This window comes from Phyllostomus discolor, chromosome 1 (assembly GCF_004126475.2).
Source record: "Phyllostomus discolor isolate MPI-MPIP mPhyDis1 chromosome 1, mPhyDis1.pri.v3, whole genome shotgun sequence".
Lineage (NCBI taxonomy): Eukaryota > Metazoa > Chordata > Mammalia > Chiroptera > Phyllostomidae > Phyllostomus > Phyllostomus discolor.
In genome coordinates, this window is record NC_040903.2 from 204983724 (window position 1) to 204997071 (window position 13348).

Below are 13348 nucleotides of genomic sequence, written 5' to 3' on the forward strand. Positions count from 1 at the left end.
CCAGACAGCAACACACCCACTGGAAAACGCACGTGAGCAAAGCTCTCGCCCCGGGAACCGCTGCCTGCGGTTTCCTAGTCGATTCCAGCTTCTCCGCGGAGTGTAGGGCGCACAGAGGGTTAAGTTAGTCCCCTCCCTCTAGGAAGGAGGGGAAGGGGAGGGGGAAAGCAGCCTAGTGTCTCAGGCTGGGTACTTCGTAGTCAGTTGTACGTTCGAAACCTGTCGCCCTCACTTGCGAGTTTGGCATCTTCCATTGCCACCACAGAGGAACGATCGCTCGGAGATATCAGCCGTGGCCGAAGTCTCCACGCCAACGCGTAGAGCTGCTACCGCGCGGGTGCGTCTCTGGCCCTCGGTCCCGCGTTTCAAGCAGCGGCAAGGCGGCAGCTCCGCTCCCGCCCCCCGTGTCCACCCAGCCCCGGACCAGCTCGGCAGTTCTCAACGATGGGCAGGAGGGACCTTGGCGGCGACCCCTAAAACAATACCATGCCCCGGGAGCCCCGCTACTGCCGCGCCAGCTTCTTCCCTTTCCATCTCCCCGACCCCGTCGGATTCGGATGAGCCCACAGCAGGGAGACGCAGACACCAGGTAAAGGGACTGAGGTGCCAAGTAGAGTTTCCAGTAGCCGCCAGAGCTGCCATTACGCGGGCACCACGCGGTCTCTAGGGGGGCCGGGGGAGATTTTTTTTTTAACCAGCGGGGGCTGGTCATCGGGAGAGTGGGTGGAGTGTTTCAGTCTTTATCTTTCATCCAGAGGGAAAACAGGTTGCTTAATTCACTCCCGAATTTAGGGAGGTCTGTTTTTCAGGCCGAATCCATCTCCTGTAAGGAGTTATGTTAACTACGCTCTGAGTCAAAACGCAAAATCTTTAGCCTGCTGGATGGAGCATCGTCCCAAACTGGGGTTTTTACAGCAACTAAAGTTGCCGGAATCACCCTCGCATTTACCCAGAATGAATCTGTTAACTTCTAGGAGTAACATTTTCCCGACTCGCCCACCCTCGCGCTCACCCCATCTGCTGCTAATGTCACCAGCCTTATTATTAAGAGCTGGCGTCTAAAGCCACCAGCACGCCCCCTGCCCGAAATCCGGGATTTGTTAGTTGGCTAAGAGATGCGAGGTGGGGGAATGCTAGTTCCTTTTCCTTCGAGTTGGGGAGGGGGGTACTCCCCCCTCCCCCCAAACCAAGTCTTTCTCCAGCTCTGCTGGTCCTCAGAGGCTGCGTACTAAGCTAGAACCAGCGCACCCTTCTCGCGCATAAACCGGGTGTGCGAAGGCGAGGGGGGCATACCAGCTTGAACCCGATTGCTTTCTCTGTGCGGCGAGTGTGGGATGCGGTGAGCCGGCGGTTACGCGTCCAGACGCGGAGTGCAGGGGGGAGACGAGGTTGAGGGGGGCGGGAGCAGACGGTGCCAGCTGGTATCGAGTCCCCTGGAAAGCTTGCAGTCGGCTGGACTGACCATCCCTCCCCTGTGCAGATCCGATAGCGCTGGTGCCCCCCACCCCCGCCCTCGGGGCAGTCACTTTTCTTTTGTAATCCCGCGCCAGATCAAGGTTGCCAGTTGAAGTCAGGGCACTAACCAGGGAAAGGAAGTGTCGGGGAAGAGGGTGACTGAGGCGGGCTAGATCCACACTTGATGCCGGTGAACTTCTGAAGCGCGTGGGGTTCCGGTTGGCAGCAGATGCGGTTGCAGGCGGAGGCCACTGCTGGTGTGGTAGCTGGCGCTTCACTCCCGTTACCCCCTAGCAAGATGGCACTCACTGTTTGCTGTAGTCCAATTAATTCCCCCCAGCCATCCCCCCTTCTCCTCCGGGCATTAGTCATACATTGAGTTTGGGCAGAAGAGCGGCTATGTATGAGACAGTCAAAGCATTTCTCTAGCCACCTTTGCACAATGTAACAGGAACAGCAACTCCCGGGCACGAACCCCGGTCGTGTGTGCATTGGTGCCGGCTTGCGTCTCTGGCGTGCGTCTGGGTGGATCCGTATGTGGCTTGTGCTTTGGGAGGCAAATCGGGCGTTTTTCCAGGCCGTCTTAACACAATTTAGGCGCTCAAATACGTGAAGGCGGTAGACCCTACAGAGATGCGAAGAAAATAAAAACAATTGGGAAAGTGATGCCAAGTGGCTCAGGCTGTGAACTGAGGACGGGGGAATCATCCTGAGCGGGTCGTGGCCACTGCCCCTGCCTAACTCCTCTGGCGCGCTAGCCCATCGGCTCCCTAGGGAGTTGGTCCTGAGCCAATTTCAAGCTCTTGGGTGTGCTTTTGGCCAGGCACCACCGACGGCGCGTCTGAGCGCAGCTCAGCGGTTGGCGCGGGCTCGCTCTCCTTCGTCTGTTCAGATTCCGCCCCTCTACAGACTTGTTAGAACACGACAGTAACTTAACCGGAGGCAGGAGCAGCGGGAATGAAACGAGAAGAGAAAACCAGAACCCCCTCCCCCCACCCTCCAAGAATGAGACGTGCACCTGGTTGCTTTCCATTACTGTTTCACCTTTCCGAAGAGATTGCGAGGGAAACGTCGCCTGTTCCCAAACCAGGTTTCTGTAGCTGTCAGGCGTGTTTCCTAAGTCTTTGAAGTTGGATCTCTGGGGAAAGTGAACCACGGTCTTTACAGCGGCCACGGTGAAGGGACAAAACGGGGTGGTTCAAGTAACCACATTGAATGTGTTGTTATCTTCCCAATTAAAACTATTTAAGAAGGTCCTGGATGAGGGAGCTAGCCGTGGGGTGGGGTGCGGGGTGGGGACAGATCACCAAGACTGCCTGCATTTGACATAAACGCCATCTTGGTTGTTGAGAGACTTGTAATATTTTTACCCTCTAATCTCGTGTTTCCGTCATTTCTCAATGTCTAAGTAATAGATCCCCTGGCTTGGAAGTACAACATCAAGTGCACAGAGAGGAAATTGACTTTCAGCTTTCGGGCGGTGGCCTTCTCCCGAGAGCTGGGGAGACAGGTGGGGTGGCGCAGGGTGGAGAGAGAGGAGGAGGTGTGCAGGGTCAGAGTGGCATCCCCGGCGTTGGCCCCGGTGTTCTGCAACTCACTTCAGGGAGGACAGGGTTAAGAGACTTCGCCTCTTGGAAAGCTTTGGGTTGCAGCCGCGCCTCCCAAGCATTCTTTAAACCAGAAATGTGGGAGGGACTCGGAGAGGGCGGGAGCAAAAGAGGGAGGGAGAGAAAGAGGGCTCGAGTTGGGGAGCGCGCCAGAGCGCGAGGGACGAGAGAGAGGAGGAGCGCAGGAGCAGCGGAGGCGATCCCGCGAATTCATTACTGTAAACATCTCCCGGGGGCGTCAGGAGGGGTGGGGGTGGGGGCCGCGGCGCCTACATAGTCCGGCTGCGTCGGATCCAGGCAGCAGTGAGGTCGGAGCAGCCTCCAGACCCACGCGGGACCGACGCAGCACAGAGAGCGAGCCCCGCGCAGCGCCCCACGCCGGGCTCCGCGCGGTCAGCACCGAGGCATCGGAGGCGCACTCGCCCGGTTCTCCACACCTACCCTCCGGGTCCTCCGTCTCCGAGGAGCCCAGGCACTACGGGGCGCTTTCCATCGCCTTCCACGCCGGTCCTCTTTCTTTTGGGACTGGTTGGCTCCGCCGAGGCGGAGAGGGAGGAGGAGGCAGCGGAGCAGAAGGGGCGGGGGCCGCGGCGGCCGGAGCCAGGAGAAAGTGGCATGCCCGAGCCCTGGAGGCGGAGGTGGCGGAGGACTGGGGAAGACGATGCCGCGGCTCCGTAAGGGAGAAAGGCAAGAGCGAGCGAGGCGAGTGGGGCGCCCGGGCGCCAGCCGGCTGCGGGCAGGCTCGCGCCGCTCTGAGGCTCCAGCCTCCGCATCCCCGCGCCCCGACGCTGCAGGCGACAGGGCTGGGCTCCGGCAGCCGCCACCGTCGCCGCTGCCACCACCGGGAGGACCGAGCAAAAGTTTGGAGCTGAGGGAGGACGCAGCGCTGAGCGGGATTAACACCAGGGCTAGAAGGATACCTCGAGAACCTTTGCAGGTAACAGGCACCTTCCACCCTCTCTCTCCGTGCCTCTCTGCTGGGCTCCTGCTCCCTCCCGGCCCCTTTCTGACCTGTCCAGATCTGGCTGCACGTGAGAGGGAGGCGAAGTTCTCGGGGATGGGCACCTAGCGCCGGGAGGTCGGCAGTAACGTTAGAGGGGCTGGCGGTGCCTCTCGGCACCCGGTGGGCAGCTGTGCAGCGAGGCGAGTCTCTCCTGGGAATGGATGAGAACCCTCGGCCCCAGCTGGTGTTTGATCTTGCAGCTCTCGGGGAATTTAGAATGTGGGTTGAGGGGCTCTTAGTATTCTTGAAGCCAGAGAAATGATGGGTACATTTCACCCACTTCCATCCAGATCCTCTCCTATTTAGCATATTTAAAGAACGGTGTGAACCCATTCGCCGTCACCCACGGAATTTAGCTGGTGCAGGAAAGCAAGTGGGGGCGGGGGCGGGGAGGTGTGTGTGAAGATTTCAAGGAAAGGAGAAAATTTTTCCTTTCCCCTTTTGCTATCCCCGGGGTCCTCCCTCCTTCCATTCACCGTCTGGCGTCATAAAATAGGAACTTTGGAAGTCACATTTTGATTGAAGGGTGAGATGAAACGCACTAACCATTGGTGACGTGAATTTGCAGTGCGTGTGTGTGTGTGTGCGTGTGTGTGTGTGTGTGTGTTGGGGGGGCGGTTGTTAACCGTGGTGCGGAGAGGTTGGTTTTTGCTAAGCGGCCTGATGCACAGTAGTGCGGGGGTGGGGGGCGGTGAGTGGTCCGGCTTGTATACTGAGGAGGGGGCAGTGGAGAGAAAACAGTCAACGTTTCCAGAACGGCAGCCTTACTTGGGCTAAGAAAATAGCTTCCGCCTTTCACTCAAAGAGAGAGAAGATTCCAGCCCCAGTTCTCCAATGCCCCCTCTCCCGCAGTCGAGTTTGGAGTTTCCAAGCGGCTCCACCTTTGCTGCTGCTATCGTTTTTATTGGGATCATTATTAATTCACCTGGAAACGCATCGTGCCTTCTCTTGTAAGTGGGAATCAGTCTCTAAGAGCTTTTGATTAATTTTAGTGGAGGGACTCTTGTAAAGCTTACAGTAAGCTAATCAAGTGCAAGGCACAAATCCGTGTAAATGCTGGCCCAGGAGTGCAAGGTGCTGATTAGATTTCTTCACATGCTGCATTTGCTATGCAAAGCCTCTTCTAAATGGGATCTATTGCTCCCCACTCAGCTGGGAGGTTCTTTCATCACACAGGGCTTTAGGGAGCTTTGGGGCATGCCCACTCTCCCTGGGGCTTATTGCTAAATTTATTATGTCTAACTTCTCCCAGCCCAAAGCTAATAGGAAGACTAGCTTCCACATCGAGAACATATTGTCTGTGGACTTACACAGAATGACCTTATTAAATCTTTCGTGAAAGGATCCCCCAAACGTTTTGAGGTAAATAAAATGCAGCTTGGCATTTGTCCAGGGATGTATTTGGTGGTTGCAGTATAAATGTAAAATTTTCGGTCTGTATCTGAAGTGTTGGAACTGGACTTTTTTTTTTTAATTAATCGCTAAGCAACATGCGTCAGATCCGTGAGACTGACAGGCCACCATGTTAGGAAGAGAATAAATCCTTGGGTAATACACACTGCGTGAAAAGTTGTTTATTTCCCCACAACCTTACTGCTCCCCAGGATACTTTTCTGCTTCCCTTCCTCAAAAGCCCCAAACAGGATAGGGTTAAACCATCTGAGGATTTCTAATACTCCAGGTGGACAGGGCAACACCATCCTGTCATGTTGAGTTGCAAATATCTGTGACTGGAGAAGGTTGGAGATGAAATTTCTAACACGAGTCTCCACCAGTGGGGATAAGACATTGTAAAAGGCATTGGGCTAGCTGTACTGTAGCCGAACCTATAACAAACCTAGCATGGAAAGAATGCTGTATTTTTTTCCCTTTTTTAATACGCCTCTTAACACTTCAGTACTTTCACTGCCGTTTTAGAAACTGCAGGGGCTGCTTTTGACAGAAGAAAGTGGATTCCCAAATGACACCACGCTGGGCGCCTTGGAGCGCCAGTCCCCAAGACAGGCCTGGTTTTTCCTGTGTGCTAGGTTTCAGATGATGTGATCTTATCCGAGTTTGACTTTGACCTGCTGGATCTAATTTGAAGCTCCTCTGTTGCCTCTTACATTTATATTCCGGCCTGCTGGAGAGTTTGATTTAGGATTTAGACATATCTCCCTAAGGCAACCCTATATCTTTCTAGTTTGAAGCTGTGGTTTCAAAAAAGGCTCAAGTACATGCAAGCCCAGAAGCCTTAAACTGTAGAGACTCAGCATGAACGTGTGGTCTCGTTTGAGTCTTCAGCTTTGTATTCTACAAGGAAGGATTTCTGCTTCTAAGGTCAGCAGGGTCTGAAGTTAAAAAAACAGCAAGGGTGCCAGTGGTTTTGCTTTCTGTGTAGAAGATTCCGAAAAGGTCAAGGTGATGCCATTTTATTTCTATTCAGGTCAGACCTTCCTGGATAATCATCTTTGGGTATCTTTTCTCTAATTTCCATTCAAGTTCATTTTTCACTAGATTACTTTAATAACTTTGTGGTTGCTGCCACAGTGATTCAACTTCAGTCCATTAGTGACCTCTGTCTGCGAGAAGTGAATACTCATTGTTTCTCTTTCTTCTCATCAGAGTCTACAGATTATGCGAGGGGAAGAAAAGAGACAGCTCTGTAGTTCTCTTTCTGGATAATTGGATTTTCAAACTTGGTTTTTCGAATACAGAGTTCAGTGTGGGTACTGATACTTAACAACAGTAATAAAAATCTTACATACAGGCTAACAGGCTTGTAAACGGTTCCTGCATACGGCATCGACAACATGATCAGCATAAATAAAACACCAGTGCTCTCCGCTGTCAATAAAAGGGTTGTACAGTCAGGTAGGCTAATGTTTTGAGACTCACAAAGCTGCTAGATGTCAGTGAAATTTTATTGCCCCTAAGTGCTTACATAACAAGGGAAACTTGATTCAAGCCCAGAACATGTACGAGTATGTGGCAACTAGACTGCATGGTAGCAGCGTGTGTATGCTTTTCAATTGAGCTGTGAACTTAGGGTCCAGAGCAAGGGTGAGGTGGGGTGTGAGAAGGCTGTCTATAAACTGATGGTCCGTTAAGGAGACTTTTAAAATCTGATTCCTAACCCAGCTTTGTCTTCTCAGGGTTTTCAAATCAAAATTTCTATTTCAGTCGATTATTCTAAATGGTAATTGAAGACAAAGTTTGCTGAATTTCTTAGGTGGGCGGATGCCATTGTCAGACATTTTCCAGATGGTTTTCGATGTAGTGGTATTTGGGAATATGGAATTTTTAGGAGGTTTTCTTTCTTTTCCCTTGGACAGGTTTTGTGCAGAAGACATTTTAAAGCCCAATTATTATTATTATTATTAAAGTTAAACAACTATTATAATACCCCAGCCAACTTTCTTATTTTTCTCCACCCTTGAAATTGCTTTGCTTTTTTTTTCAAAAATTATGTTTCTCTTCTAAAAACCACATGTTGGGGATTGGAGTAAGACTATCAGTATTTTTTTTTTTTTTAGTATTTTCAGCAGTGTGACCTCCAGTTAAGTATCTGTTTATAGTATAACACACACACTCACATACATATACATCAAGAGCCATTTTAAGACAGAGATTCTTTTCAAGGTTTTAAAATATGTTCCTTTTAAAGAACTATGACACAAATATTGTAATAAAAATATCCTGTGTTCCGATGAATACAGAGACTTATTTCAGTCAGTTGCATGGAACAGTAAAACACTGTATTAGCAAAATAATCAGTAGTATTTTCAGTACATGGTCAAAATCTGTTAGAACCTTCATGGTTTTTTTTTTTTCCCTTGGCGAGTTTTGCATCCACTGGTCTTTTTTGGTTTTCTTTGATTTCTTCGACTATGGTTCTTTGAAGTGATTCAAAATTAAACAGTAGCTACTTCTTTAGGGAAATTCATCATGTTATATTCAGGATTCCAGAAGAGTTAATGATGCAGAAAAAGTCCTGTAAAACATCTTTCTAAAAGAAGTCCTTCTCTTGCAGGCTTCCCACTTACTGGCCTCCTGTACCATTTGCAGTGAATTGGAACTCTGTTATTTATTTATTTTTCAAATACCACCTCTAACTTAATTTAAGGTGGGATGTGTTTCTGCAGAAGCAGGCGGTCCCGGGTGTCCTGAGTCGCCTGAACAAAGCAGTGTCGTTTTTACGGATCTGGAGTAAGGGAAGGTCAAAGAAAATATCCTTGCCTAAGTTTGGGAAGTTCAAAAGGCCACATTCGTGATTCTCAAACACTGGTCAGTTATTCTTCTGATCATAAGGGCACACACATTTCTTCTGGCAGTTTAGTAGTTAAAGATCTGAGCCATTTTTTGAAGCACTCACAAAATAAATACCTGGGGTTCCTACCCATTAGGTGCTCATTAGAACTTAGCTGTTTTTCTCACTTTCTTCCCTGGATGCTTTTAAGAGAATATGCAAGAAACTTGGCAAAAGGTCCCCTTTCCCCTCAGGTCACAGATCATGTGTTATATTTCAGTTGTTTTTATTACAGCTTTCAAGATACTGATAAAAGAATCTTCTATCGGAACCTTTTAAGAACCTTGGGGCTTTTGGATTTAAACCCACTGAAAAATACCAGGTACCAAAGTTCATAGATGCTATTAGGTCTCAGAACACTGAAACCTGGTTCAGCAGTGGCTCTTCAAATTGGTTCACAAATTTATTGTCCATGGAGGTCAACAGAGGTCATGTGGCTGAATGGAAAGCATTAGACTCATATCAGTCCCGAAATAGGTCCACGTGTTGGTGTCACTCTTAGCCCCAGCTGCCTATGGGCATCACTTTTGTGAAGTCCAGTGTCAAAATAGCCTCTGTGCGAGTTTCCTGTCCCACTCGACTTCAGACTTGGGACTTTATTCTGAAGAAGGAACTAATGCAGGAAATAATAATATTCCTCACAGATACTAGATAAAGAGGAGGCGAGCGTTAGGGGGATTGGCTAAGCCTTTACCATAAGAGGTTCCAGGACATTTTGTCTAGGCCCTGAGAGATAAAATTGATTTTAAAACACACGCATGCCTGGTATTTACGTAGCTCGTCACTTGCATTTTCCAGTTCTCACAGCCAGGATTTCATGTATTCATCTCAACTGCCTCTGTGAATGGGTATGAGAAAGCCCTACTCCCCTAGACTCTCACTGGGTAACTGGAGCCAGAAGGAGGCGGAACCCTACCTGAGGCTACACAGAGTTCTCCTTGAAACCATTTGACATTATACGAAACGATGGGCATTGCGGTGTACCGCATAGATGTGCATTCTCCAGATACAATTTAGAAGTCCTTCTTGTAAAGCCACCCAAAAGGGTCAGAGTTGTATTTTTTTCATTAAAAGAGCAAACTATATGACAACCATATCAATATTTAGCTTTAAAAAATAGAATTTCACTCTCTCTCCAACATTATATAAGATACAAGTTTGCCTATTCTGGGTTAAGGATAATTTTATGATACAGGCGTTGTGATTTGGGACCTGACTTGTCGTGGGGAATGAACAATGGGGAAGTTGTTTCGTGGGGGGAAGCAAGGATGTATTTCTAAAAATAAAAATAAAAAACCCCCTGCATTCTCATGTCAGCACACTCCTTTCTGCATTTATGACCTTGGCCAAATGACTCAATCTCTTGGAGACTTAATTTCCTCTCTGCGGAGTTCAACAGGGTTGTTCCAGGGTCAGATAAGATTAATGTGTGTGAAAATACCTTGATAACAGCACAGTTTTATATTCCCATAAAGAGGCATTATTCAGATTGATACCATTTATCACTCTGTGACTGTCATGTGCTAGGATAGTTCCAGGTTTCAGGTACATAAAAAGGTGACAAGAGAGAGCTTGCTCTCCTGGAGTGCCCTGCTCTCCAGGAGCTTTGGGGGGGGGGTGCTGTGGGGCATTTCCCAACCAGGAACATGTCTGGTGGCTCTCTTCATCACTCACTCGATGGTGCGTTGTCTCTCTTTTGTGAGTTTCCTGTATTCTTTTTCAAGGATCAAGGGTACATGGGGTGAGTTGGGCACCAGGGCCAAACTTTCCTTCCCCGACAGCTTGGAACCTGAATTTATCACAGAGAGATTCCACTGAGGATCTTTTGGAAAGGAACCATCAACATTCACTGAAGTCAAGTTATTTCCCCTTTTGGCTGGGTTTGTACTTTGGCCATTCAAGTTACCTTTTGCAAAAACATAGTCATTAATAAAATATATGATAACTTTAATGACTTGTTTTGTAAAATAAGGCATGTTAGTGCAAAAGACTGTCTCTTCAGTAGTTTGGCAAACCTCCTGAGCCCATTACCAGTAAATGGAAAGACCTGTTTTGTTTTGTTTTTTTGACACCAACGTAATTTCCAAAGCTTGGCCTGACTTTGACTTAGTGTCACAAAACCCTCGTGGGACATTCTTCACAATTCACTTCCCCGTATTTTGTTCAGTTGTTTTTATAATTGTCAGACCTGAGCGAACGTGTTGATTTTATTTTCCTAATTTGTGTACGCGTACGCCTTTGTAAAGGTTACATTTTGATAGATTTAAGGTTGCTTAATTGAAGCCTGCAGAAAATGCTCTCAAGTGAAGTGTGTATTTATAAAATGTGTGATTAGGTCACAATTCTTGGTCAGAAGGAAAATTTCCATCAGTGATTTGAATGTATGATAGTATGTGTTTGACAATGTTCTTTTCACTTTCTAATTTGTATTTACCAAAGGTCTGATGCTTTTTTTTAAGTTGATTAGTATTATAGCAGTGCATTGTAAACTACCTGGCCATAGCACTATGTTTTAACATGACAAATAACTCTCATAGAATCTGAATACCTTTTGTTCTGGCAGTGCTGAATGATATAATCATAATATTTGAAGAAGAAAAATGTTTACTACTGCTCTGAAGAGTTATGCTAACAAAATAAGATGAATCTGTAGGTACTACATGTGCAGGAAGCTAGTTTGTGCACATCCACATTTTTCAAATGCACAAACCCATCTAAGTGTTAGGGAGGGAGTACTGGTATACCTTTCAGCTAAGGGTGCTCATTGAACCCATATGTCTTTAATATAATATAATGAGATAACTCCAATTGTTTTTAAGTAAAGATGTTCTTTTTCAAGTAGGTTCTAGGGAAACTCTGTATAAGAGGGAATACATTTTTATGTGAATGTCTTGGTACTCACAAAGAAGATAGTATTTTTGTAAATGCAGAAGGTATACACCAGATGATGAAGAAAGCTTTTTCATTCATGCAGAAGATGATTTTTAGCACTATCAGGCATGAAGTAAGACTGGAATGATAAACAGGTAATATAGTAGAGCCACCTGTAGCTGAGGTCTAAGGGAGACACAAAACCTAGTTTCATTACAGTTTTATACAGGATTGAAAACAGCACAGCCAGTCCCAGTAAGTGTGCCAGGAATACCTGGCATTAATGGAAAGAGCTTTACGTTTGGAAAGGAATAGTCTTGAGTTTTAATGTTGGCTGTTGTTAGTTTTGTAAACTCGGGTACAATTTTACATGTCGTTTAGACTTTGTCTCCTCAAGTATGAAATAGGAGGAAGTACTTTCTACTTCTGAGGACCGAGATAATTATGTGAAGTGTCTAATTGTTTGGCACACAGTAGAAGCTTAATAAATGCTGACTGCAGATCATTCTATCTCCGAAGTGATAATGATTCCATTATGTTGCTCTCTCCCTCTACAAATATTTTGGCCATTCCTCTGGAATCCCAAAGAAAGCTTTTGACTCCTTGAACCTGTTTACTAACAGAATACAGCCTCTTCTGCAAAATAATACCTGATTTTTTATGCATGTAACAGAGCATGAAAGGACAGCGAAGGAGACAAAAACTCCATGCAGTGGCAGAATGAGCTCATAGTTGGTGATGCGTAGTATATGCTGGTGCCGTGACTGGGGACAGTGCAGGGGTGGAGGGGAGTGAGGAGCACTTTTTCAGTTTGGGGCATCAGGAAGTGGTGTCAGTTGGGTCCTGACTAATTGTAACTTTTTGACCATTGAAAACATAGCCTTTGGCAGTTAAGGGGTGCTTCTCCATGCACCCCCACTCAGCTCCATGCACCCTTCCGTGGAACCAATACTTGCCACTTGCAACAAGTTCTGGTACAGACTGTGACACTAGGCACAGTGAACTTTGGTTATTATGTCTCTGCCACTGTTAGAGATTTTTTTTTTTATCAGAACGAATGTTGAAGACTTTCTTCACACGAATCATTGCACACATGACTCTTGGCAGAGTTACGGATTTTATTGCAGAAGATTAACATGTAAATTTTTACCATATTTTTATAATTCTTATTTTGTTCTTAGAGAATGATGATGCCTTGCTTGTTTGGGGAAAGATGCTAGAATGAGAATGGTGCTGTTGGGTCATTAGTTCAATGCAAAAACACTTCTTTCAGAAAGCAACTTTCAATTAATATAAGTAAAGGAGCTTCTTACTGCCTCTACAGCAGATTCGTCGGAACAAATGCGGAGCTCAGGAGCGCTGGTCAGGGCGCATACTGCTAGGGTTAGTTTTTGTCGTTATAATTGCACGTGTATATAATACAATTTGCTCATTCTACTCACTAATTGAAAGTTGCTTCTTTTTTGACATTATGAATCATGAGTTTATTGATGGGAAGTTATATTTAACAAGATAATAGGTATGCCACAGACCTCAAAGTTCATAAGTACAGAAGTTTTTCCTGTTAAGGTCACATAATTTGTAATGCAATATTATATATATATAACACTATATATATAGAACATTTTATATATATATATATATATATATATATATATATATATATTCCAAATGGAGGAGAGAAGCAGTCACTAGACTGTGTTTTGTAAATTGTTAATATCTTAGTAAGTAGCTTCTGAACCAGCATTTTGCCCAACATAAAATACTAAAACCTTCTTTTGTTTCTTTTGAACACATAAGAGAGATTAAAATTCTTTGGAAAATGGTTTAAATTTTTGTTTTTACCCAAATAGGTAAGGAACAAGTCCAACAGTGCTGACAGCAATGGAATTTAAAACTCAATTCTAATAATCTCTGAGTCCCGAAGGAATGCGAGGCCCACATCCGTTCAAGTCACGGGTTCGTGGCTGGGGATTTGGCAAAGCTTGGTCCCTTACTGTGTGCCAGGCACCATACTGCGTTTCCTGCTGGACACTCGGGATACTCTTCCAAAGAACTCATTCCTGATCACAAAGAAATCCGATGGGTTGGCCCACAGTCATCCTCTTGAAACATAACTGGTTC

At 46.5% G+C, this 13348-nt stretch overlaps 2 protein-coding genes across 4 annotated transcripts in view; both read left to right on the forward strand.

Annotated features, from left to right (window-relative positions):
* The first annotated feature begins 501 nt into the window (after positions 1–501).
* LOC114492138 (leucine-rich repeat transmembrane protein FLRT2-like) overlaps positions 502–13348 on the forward strand; it is a 128294-nt gene continuing 115447 nt past the window's right edge. Inside the window, exon 1 of one of the 2 annotated variants that reach the window (XM_036012870.1) lies at positions 502–589. The gene's annotated coding sequence lies outside the window, so the exon portion shown is untranslated. Of the gene's footprint in view, positions 590–3915; positions 4000–13348 lie in introns of those variants that run through there. The other variant, XM_028506327.2, reaches the window with a different exon arrangement.
* Positions 527–13348, forward strand: part of LOC114492707 (leucine-rich repeat transmembrane protein FLRT2) — a 92372-nt gene continuing 79550 nt past the window's right edge. The window contains exon 1 of one of the 2 annotated variants that reach the window (XM_036012860.1): positions 527–589. The gene's annotated coding sequence lies outside the window, so the exon portion shown is untranslated. Of the gene's footprint in view, positions 590–3936; positions 4000–13348 lie in introns of those variants that run through there. The other variant, XM_028507181.2, reaches the window with a different exon arrangement.